Source organism: Mastomys coucha, unplaced genomic scaffold, assembly GCF_008632895.1.
Source record: "Mastomys coucha isolate ucsf_1 unplaced genomic scaffold, UCSF_Mcou_1 pScaffold6, whole genome shotgun sequence".
NCBI classification, from domain to species: domain Eukaryota; kingdom Metazoa; phylum Chordata; class Mammalia; order Rodentia; family Muridae; genus Mastomys; species Mastomys coucha.
The window spans coordinates 95,463,180-95,472,363 of NW_022196912.1; the positions used below are offsets into that span (position 1 = coordinate 95,463,180).

The 9,184-nt window shown below is 41.7% G+C and overlaps 1 long non-coding RNA gene across 1 annotated transcript; it reads right to left on the reverse strand.

Moving 5' to 3' along the window:
* Positions 1 to 52: 52 nt before the first annotated feature.
* Positions 53 to 5,742, reverse strand: LOC116080050. The gene is made up of 3 exons (XR_004114295.1): positions 5,199 to 5,742; positions 4,689 to 4,841; positions 53 to 103 (listed from the first exon to the last, which is right to left on the reverse strand). It is a non-coding gene; the product is annotated as an uncharacterized LOC116080050 (long non-coding RNA).
* Between the last annotated feature and the right edge of the window lie 3,442 nt (positions 5,743 to 9,184).

Genomic DNA, 9,184 nt, shown 5'->3' on the forward strand with positions numbered 1-9,184 from the left:
AAAAAAGTTATGACCACTCAGTGTGTGTCTCTCTTCCCCTTGGTCAGCTTACCTGGTTCTTCTATTCTATTTTACTTCAATCAGATAGATTCACAATATCTTCCTTAAGGAAAAAGAAAGCAAAATTAGCTATTAATAATTAGTTTTCAATTGCCAAATGTGGCCTTTTATTGCTAAAAGGTATCTCATTTGGGTATTCAAAAGCATTCAGAAGTCAGAGGTCATTTAGTTTATACCTGGAGATGCCGAGAAAGGTCATCCTTTGCAGGATGCTTTTCATCCCGGCAGAGACTTCCTGCACCATAGGTTTGGGTTGTCAGGAGATGAGCCCTAAAATAACCAGCAGTGCAGGACAGAAAGGGATGCTTCTTTTAGTCATTCCACACTTACTTCCAGAGGTCTTGTTTTGTGTGTATTGGAAGCCTGGCCGGAACTACTTCAAAGGCCCCTTTGCCTAAACCATTGTAGAAGCCAGGCCTCCCAAGTTGAAGACATATTTAATCCCCAAATTCTTCCATGGTGAGTGTTTTTCCCAGCAGGAGAGGGCACTGATCAAATGGATTTTGTTCCTTCATCCCACCAGAGACTGTTGAATCCATGGACAAAAGACACACAGCTAGCTTACTTTGTAACTTGCCTACTAGGCACAAGTGCTGGGCAAAAATAACTCCCACCTGGAAAGGAATGTCTTACCAGTTTATTATCTCAGTTTCTCCTCATGCCCAAAACTTAGTGGCTTGTTCCACCAGCCCCTGCCAAACATCTTTGGCCACTTGCCCAAGGCCACAGGCCCTAGCTCTCCCCAAGGCCTTACATGATTATTGTGTCCTTCTTGCTCCCAATAGAGATGGATGGACTGAGACAGTTGGAAACAGATGGAGAGAGGATGGAGAGAACATGAAGGAAGAAGATGAACCAGACCCATCAGATCTATCTCTTCTACATCTTTTGTCTTTGTCTCTGTCTCTGTGTCTATCTCTGTCTTTGTCTCTGTCTGTCTTTGTCTTTTAATCTCTGCCTCTCTTTCTCTCTCTCTCTGTTCCCTCTCTAAAACCTTCAGCTCTGCCTTCTTTTTCCATTGCCTAATCACAGGCTGTAGCCTTATCTCACTAAGTAATCCACACCTAGATTTGGTTCCCAACGGCAAGAGGTTACCTCATTTTGACTCTTAGACCGGCAATCCTTTGACCAATGTTTGTCCTTTTCATAGAGGCTGCAATAGCCTGGGAGCCTTTGTAGCTCACAGAAACCAGAACCTGCTAGTTCTTATCTATGATTACCACATTCTCTAGAATCAATGTACCTGTTATTTTGACCACTGTGTTTTAGCCTTACAATTTCTTTGGAAATGACCAAATTGACCACAATTAAAACATCAAGCACTGACACAGCATTTTGCTGCATACAGGAAACACACCTCAGTGACACTATCTCAGAGTAAAAGGTTGGAAAATTTTTTCCAAGCAAATGGCCCTAAGAAACAAGCTGGAGTAGCCATTCTAATATTAAATAAAATCAACTTTCACCCAAAAGTTATCTAAAAGGACAAGAAAGGAGACTTCATACTGGTCAAAGGAAAAATCTACCAAGATGAACTTTCAATTCTGACCATCTATGCTCCAAATGCAAAAGCACCCACATTCATAAAAGAAACTTTACTAAAGCTCAAAGCACACTGTAGGCAGCCGCTTGGATGGTGGTGCTGGTTTCCGATGCATTGTGGCGATAAACAGTTCCACTGCACATGCGCCAACCCCTCCCTAGTGGGTGCATGCTAATGAGGCAATTGCTGGGGAACCAATCCAGGAGGGCCACGAGAGCTCGGGCTCGGGTATATAAGCAGCGTTCTGTTCGCTGGGCCATTCCACAAAAGCAAGAAACCTGAAAGAGCTGTAACACCAAGAAACCTAAAAGAGCTGTAACACAAAGGAATTCCTGAGTAAACCGTGTGAGATGGAGCCTCGGTGTTCTGTCGTCATTGCTGCTGGTCAGCGAAGCACTGGACATCACACACCACCCAATAATAGTGGGAGACTTCAACACTCCACTCTTAGCAATGGACAGATCATGGAAATAGAAACTAAACAGAGACACACTGAAACTAACCAAAGTTATGAACCAAATGGACCTAACATATTTATAGAACATTTCACCCTAAAAGAAAAGAATATACCTTCTTCTCAGCACCTTATGGTACCACCTCCAAAACTGACCATATAATCGGTCACAAAACAGGCCTCAGCAGATACAAGAAGATTGAAATAATCCCATGCACCCTATCAGATCACCACAGACTAAGGCTGGCCTTAAATACCAACAAAAACAATGGAAAGCCCACATATAAATGGAAGCTGAACAAAGCTCTACTCAATGCTAACTTGGTCAAGGAAGAAACAAAGAAATTAAAGGCTTTTAGAATTTAATGAAAATGAAGACACATCATACCAAAACTTATGGGACACAATGAAAGCAGTGCTAAGGGGAACTCATAGCTCTAAGTGCCTCCAAAAAGAAACTGGAGAGAGCTTACACTAGCAGCTTGACAGTACATCTGAAAGCTCTAGAACAAAAAGAAGCAAATACACTCAAGAGGAGTAGATGGCAGGAAATAATCAAACTCAGGGCTGAAATCAACCAAACAGAAACAAAAAGCACTATACAAAGAATCAACAAAACCAGGAGCTGGTTCTTTGAGAACATCAACAGATAGATAAACCCTTAGCCAGACTAACCAGAGGGCACAGAGACAGTATCCAAATTAATAAAATCAGAAATAAAGCCAGACAGCACTTGGAAGGCAGAGGTCAGGTGGATTTCTGAGTTTGAGGCCAGCCTGGACTACAGAGTGAATTCCAGGACAGCCAGGGCTACACAGAGAAACCCTGTCTCAAAAAAAAAAAAAAAAAAAAAAAAAAAAAAAAAAAAAAAAAAAAAAAAAAGAAAGAAAGAAAGAAAGAAAGAAGTGAAAAGGGAGACATAACAATGAAATATATCTTAAAATAATTATTCTGTTTGTTATATTAACAGTTGAAAATATTAAAATCATGTTATACAAATATCATTGATAATTTTTCTTACTGTGCTTGAAATCAGCATTTTCTTAATGTTTAACTTCAAAGAGTTTGCTATTTTGAAACTTTTAAAAATATACTTACTGATAAAATAATTTGTTTCCTAGAAACACTGATAATCTTTAAATAAACTAATTGTTAGATGATGTACACAGATATATAATGTGTTTTAAAAACTCTCTCTTACTATATCACGTGATATCATATAGTGGCTTTTGCATATATTTCTTTTTTTTTTTTTTTTTTTTTTTTTTTTTTGGTTTTTCGAGACAGGGTTTCTCTGTGTAGCCCTGGCTATCCTGGAACTCACTCTGTAGACCAGGCTGGCCTCGAACTCAGAAATCCACCTGTCTCTGCCTCCCAAGTGCTGGGATTAAAGGCATGTGCCACCACCGCCCGGCTGCATATATTTCTTAATGATTCATTTTTTTAATATTTTATGCTCTTTTACTATGCTTAATTCCCAAAGAATATTTTGCATGTTTTGAAACAATTTGTATAGGATCCTCAGTTATGGATAGTATTAAATATTCATTAATGATATTTTTAGGGTATGAAAGAATATGAATATAAAAGTTGAACAAATTTTTATGTATTATTTGATTCTCAAAATACTCAACATTATTAGTATGTTTTATGTATAAAATGCATTTAAATAATAAAAAATTTTAAGAAAAAATAAAATCAAAACAAAAAAACTATCAAGCATTTTGATTCCTGATTTCTCTAGCCACAACTTGCCATATGACATTTGCATTATTCCCCTGAGAATCAATACCAGTTGTTTCCCTTATCCATTCATTTATAGGGGTTCCACATGCTTTCAATGGTCTGATTGCTCTCTTACATTTTGTGTTTGCATTCTCAAAGGTCAATATTTCTCTATCAATGACTGTCTGGTTTCAGGGTCTGATAATGGTTCTATTCACACCTGAACTCAATCTCTGTAAGAATTCTATAAAGGATTCTCCAGAATCCTATATTATTTTAGTAAAAGAAGTAAATTTTTCCCCCAGGTCTACAACCAAATCCCAAGCTCTTCAAGCGGCCACACAACATTGGTCGGTTATACCATCATCAGATCTGATTTGTTCTTGTAAGTCAGTAGAATGCCCTTCACCAAGCAGCTGGTCTTTAGTAACATTTATTGCCCTTGCTAAATTACATTGTGCTAAATTTTGTGGCTTCAGGCCTTCACTATCACAACCATTGCAATTGTTGACCAGCTTCTAGGACAGCTGGCACCAATCCCTTCCAATCTTGTGGGATCACCCTATACTGTGTTGCCCAGTTATTTAGCATTTCTGAAAAAGGAAGAATGTAAGCAGTACAAAACAACAGAATCTTTAAAATGCTTTAGGTCTAGCATTTCTATCGGTTGTCAGATCAATTCATTATAGGCAGGAATACCATCATTAGCAGGCATATGCTGCACAAAGACTGGGAAGGCTGAAGGTGCTTGTGTAGGTCCACGCACATCCTCTGGTTGTGTACTCGGTTGCACATTAACCCTTTGTGCCTGTGCTACCTCCTGCTCTTCCCGGCCCCTTGTCTCACTGAGGTGCTTTAAGCACCTGGTACTGAAAGTGTGTGGAGCAGGGTGGGGCAGTGCTTTACCTTCCAGCCTATTTTCTTTCCCCTTTTCATCGTGCAGTCCATTCCCAGGCTCATTCACCAAGCTCGAACTCTGTTCTCCCCCTGGCTCCTTTTGCTTTCTAAGCACTTTGACTTCTAGTTGCAATCCATGCACAGCCAAGTCTGCCATCTTTTCTAACAGAAGAGAATTGAGTGAACCTTCTGAGTTTTCAGCTTTCCCTCCAAACTTTCAGAATAGTATATGAGAACACTACAAAGCAAAACCAGAAACCCCTACTGGGAACACAGTAGGAGACCACCCAGCAACTATAGCTGCCATTTTGCTAATTTCCTTAAGTAACATTGCTACCCCCTCATAATTTACAGTTTTCTCTACCACATTAGAAGCAGAGTTACCCATTATGCCTAAGCCACATTGGGTGCTACCCGTAAGCATACATTTTTTGCAACCTACTTTTAACTTCTCCTTTAGCCCATCACCTAGCAGAGGTAGTGGAAGAGAAAAGTTATTAGGATACAGGGGAAGTGTACCTGTTCAGCAATAGTTCTTTGGGGTGAGCTCCATCTTCTTGGGCAGCAGTTCAATCCCGTAGCAAACACCAAACACATCTTAGCAGCTGCAGACCAGTCCTCTAGGCGGGCAGGCAGCACACACGAACCAGCAGCTATAGTCTAGTCCTTTCAGCAATCAGACACCAGGCAGCTGCGGTTCAATCCTGAAGAAACCTCCAGTATCTCCAACCAGCCTGAGGTGAGGTCACAAAAGTGGCAAGCTGCTGCAGGAACCTCACGAGAAGTTCTTGGGCAAGTTTCTCTCAATGCAGCATTATCACAAGTTGAGCTCAACAATGCTATGTAAGGCAAATCAATGCATGTCTTTAACAAAGAATGGAGAGGCAGAGCCCAAACCAAAGCTCAGTGCCCGTTTTTCACTGTCTGTGGGATCATATTTATTCTCCTTCATCAAGAGTTTCACACATCTTTCACAAGTCTGCTATATCCAATCACTCTTTCACCTGTGACTGCTTCAGGAAAACAATCTTTCATGTGTTTGCTTTAGCGAGACATCCTTTCACCTGTGTGCCCCAGCAAAGCATCATTTGGCATAACTAATTTTCCAAAGAACTAGAAGTTTCCACTTAAACACAGTTTTGCTGTGTAGCAGTACAGCCCTGGCTGTACTGGAACTTGCTGTGTGGACCAGGCTGGCCTCGAACTCCGAGATCCACCTACTTTTGCTTCCAGAGTACTGAGATAAAAGGTGTGTGCACTACAGGCTGGCTGAATTTTGTTTTTATTTTGTTTTGAAACAGAGTCTTATTTCTGGCTAGTCTGGGGCTTTTTGATCCTCCTGCCTCAGTCTTCTAAGTTCTGGTATTGAAGGCACATGTCACCATTCCTAGCTCTCAAGCTTGCTTGTGTCTGTTCTTTTTATAGATGGCAAGTTTGCTAAATTGGTTCTCATTATCCTACTGTTTTCTAGCTTTTGGACCATCAGTGGTTTGATCTCCTTTTCTAGGAAAAGCTGAGTTTACAGCAGACAACTACCCAGACCGTGAATAAGGGCAGAACTCTGACTCACACGTTCTACAGCAATCAGCCAGCATGGTCAGGACTTGCTCAATGAGTTAGCATCTCTACATTTTACTGACACTTCCATTTAAAGACAAGCCAGAGAAAACAAACCAACCATAGAAAAAGCCAGTCTCGTAGTTAATCCAGCAGCAGCAGCAGCAGCATCCCCTTGTCAATGACCTTTGAGTTGGAGAGGTGGCTCAGGGGGTTAAGAGTCCTTATTGGGAAAACACCAGGGCTTGAATGCAAATCCACAGCCACTGTGTGGCTGCACCTGTAACCCCAGCACTGTGAGAAGTTGAGACAGGAAAATCACTGGAGGGAGGCTTGATAGAGCCTTCCTAGCCAGAGAAGGATTTGGGGACTGGAGTTTCATATACTTATGAGCTGCCATGTGGCTGCTCAAAAATTGAACTGGGATCCTCCGCAAGAGCAGCAAATGCTCACAATCATTGAGTCATCTCTCTAGCCACCCCACCTTGAAGTTTTATATATTTAATGTACTTTGTGGGGGCATGGTTGAGATAAAGTCTTGTTTCTGTAGCCCTGGCTGGTCTGGAACTTAATATATAAATCAGAGTGGCCTTGAATTTGTAGTAATGCTTCTGCTTCAGCACACACACACCCTGTTACACATAACTTATCTACTTCAGTTGTGCCTGGGACAGGCCTAAAAACCTGATCACAGAACTGAGGTGTACACTTCAAAACGAGTGAGCCTCCTGAAGTAGTCAGTCACTGACATCCCTAACTCAGAGGTGTTCCAGATTGATCTCTGCTATAATCTGTGGAGAGATCTGTGAGCTTTCTTTATTCAGGCATAAAGGTGCCCTAAGGAATATTTCGTTATTAGCTAAAACTGAGATTGAACACTATTTCCTGGCCTTCACAGTGTTTCAATAATCCTAATAGATTTCCTAGCTGTAATTAGCTTGAAGTTTTTACTAAGAAGCTGTCTTACCAGACAGGGTGTCTCAAGAGTTAGAGATAGCAGTTAGGCACTTTTTATCAGAGTAGTCCCACAAAAAGAAAAACTGTTTTACTGCCAGTGAGAAGTTAGAAGTTGTAGGGCTCCCATCACTAATTATCTATGTTACAGCCAAGAAATGCTAAAATACAACCTTCAGCTGCTTGCCTCAGACAGACCCTGAGAGTTTATCTTGGGGCCGCCAGGACAACCCAGCCCGAAAAATGACCTTGATGTAACCATCTCCTGCCTACGTGACTTCGGTAGTTTGCCCTGTTCTCTGCATACCATATAAGCCTGATTTCTACTTTGTACAAATTACATTCAGAATCTGCACTCCCTTGTGCTCGTCTGTTTGTCATTTCTTCGCCAACGCCTTGTCTACCTGACTAGGACCCTGTTCCCCCCACGGGTTGAGGGAGGCCCAGACTGGCCGGCCCGTGGCAACACCCCACCCAGTGCTGGGATTAAAGGTATGTACCACGATACTTGTCCTCTCCTCCCCCACCCATTCTGTGCGTGTTAGCGTGTGCGTTTTAGACTGGGCTTCTCTCATATAGCTGAGGCTGGCTGAACTTGATCTTCTCGCCTTCATCTCCCAAGAGCTGGAATTACAGGCTTGTGTCCTGCCACCCAGCTTCAATCTATCACCTTTAACTCTCTTGTGGTGCTATTTCTTCTGTGGTCTACATGTCATCCGGCCACTCTTTGCCCTCCAGCTCCAGCAGATCCAGAACTAGCCTTGTGTTGCCTTCTTGCAAAGCTGGATTCAGAATTCTGTATCTACTTCAACTCCTCCAAAGAATCCACTAGAACAAAAGCAGTACAGAATGACAGACTTTCTGGCAGATCAAACACCTTAAACTTTTCTTAACAACTCTTTTCTCTTTTCCTTAACAATTCTCTTCTATAGATGCTCTCTCCCTCCAAGAACTTTAGACCCTTGCTAATTCTTCTCTGATTTTCTGTATTCCCTCCTTTCTTCCCTCCCTCCTTCCCTCTCTTTTTTTTCTTTAAAAATCAAGTCTCTAGTGTTGGCCAACCTAGTCTCAAACTCACTACTTGCATGGTTCATGGCCTTGAACTTCTGATCTTCCGGTTTCCTCCTCCCAAGTGCTGGGGTTATAGGCATGTGCCATCTACTTTATATAAAGTCTTAGAGTTTCTTGTCTCCTTGTCATCTTCAATCCCTTAGTGACTCCCTCCAAAACAAAGAGAATTCATAATTAACCTGTGGATTGTTCAGTGACTCATCCCTTTGTGTGGCCTGTGAGAATGTCACTGTGTCTAAGAGGATTTTATGGAGTTCTGAAATTATTATAGGCATTTCCCCCAAATTTCTGTATCTTCAAAACAAGATATCCTCTCACCTCTAACATTGTGTGTGTGTGCTCGAGTGCTGCTATGGATGTCTCCAACTAGCTTCTAAGCTGCTGGAGTGGACAGAAAAAGAGGAAAAATTAAAAACCAAAAAACCAAAAACCTTCCTTCTTCTTGAGATAGCATCTCATGTAACCCAGGCTTGCCTCAAATTTATCATTGTAGCCTGAGGTCTATCCCCACCACTGCATAAGCTGAGTATGGTTGGCCCAAGCCTGCCTGTAATCCCCACACTTGGGAGACAGAAGCTGGAAGATGGGTAATCTAAGGTCACCCTTAGTTACATATTGAGAGTTGGGAGCCAGATTGTGCTACACAACACCCTACTTTAGCTTTCTTTAAAAAAAAAAATCAATCCTAAATCAATGGTTTCATATATAGACAATGTTGTGGTTGTTATAAATGAGGATATAGGGGCCAGGAGAGGTGACTTAACAATTAAGAGCACTCACTGGCTGCTCTTCCAGAGGACCCAGGTTCAATTACCAGTCCCCACAAAGTAGTCCACAACCTTTTTATAATTCTAGTTCCAGGGGCTCAACGCCCTCTTCTGGCATCTTCCCTTTGTGCAAGGAAAGAGAGAGAGAGAGAGAGA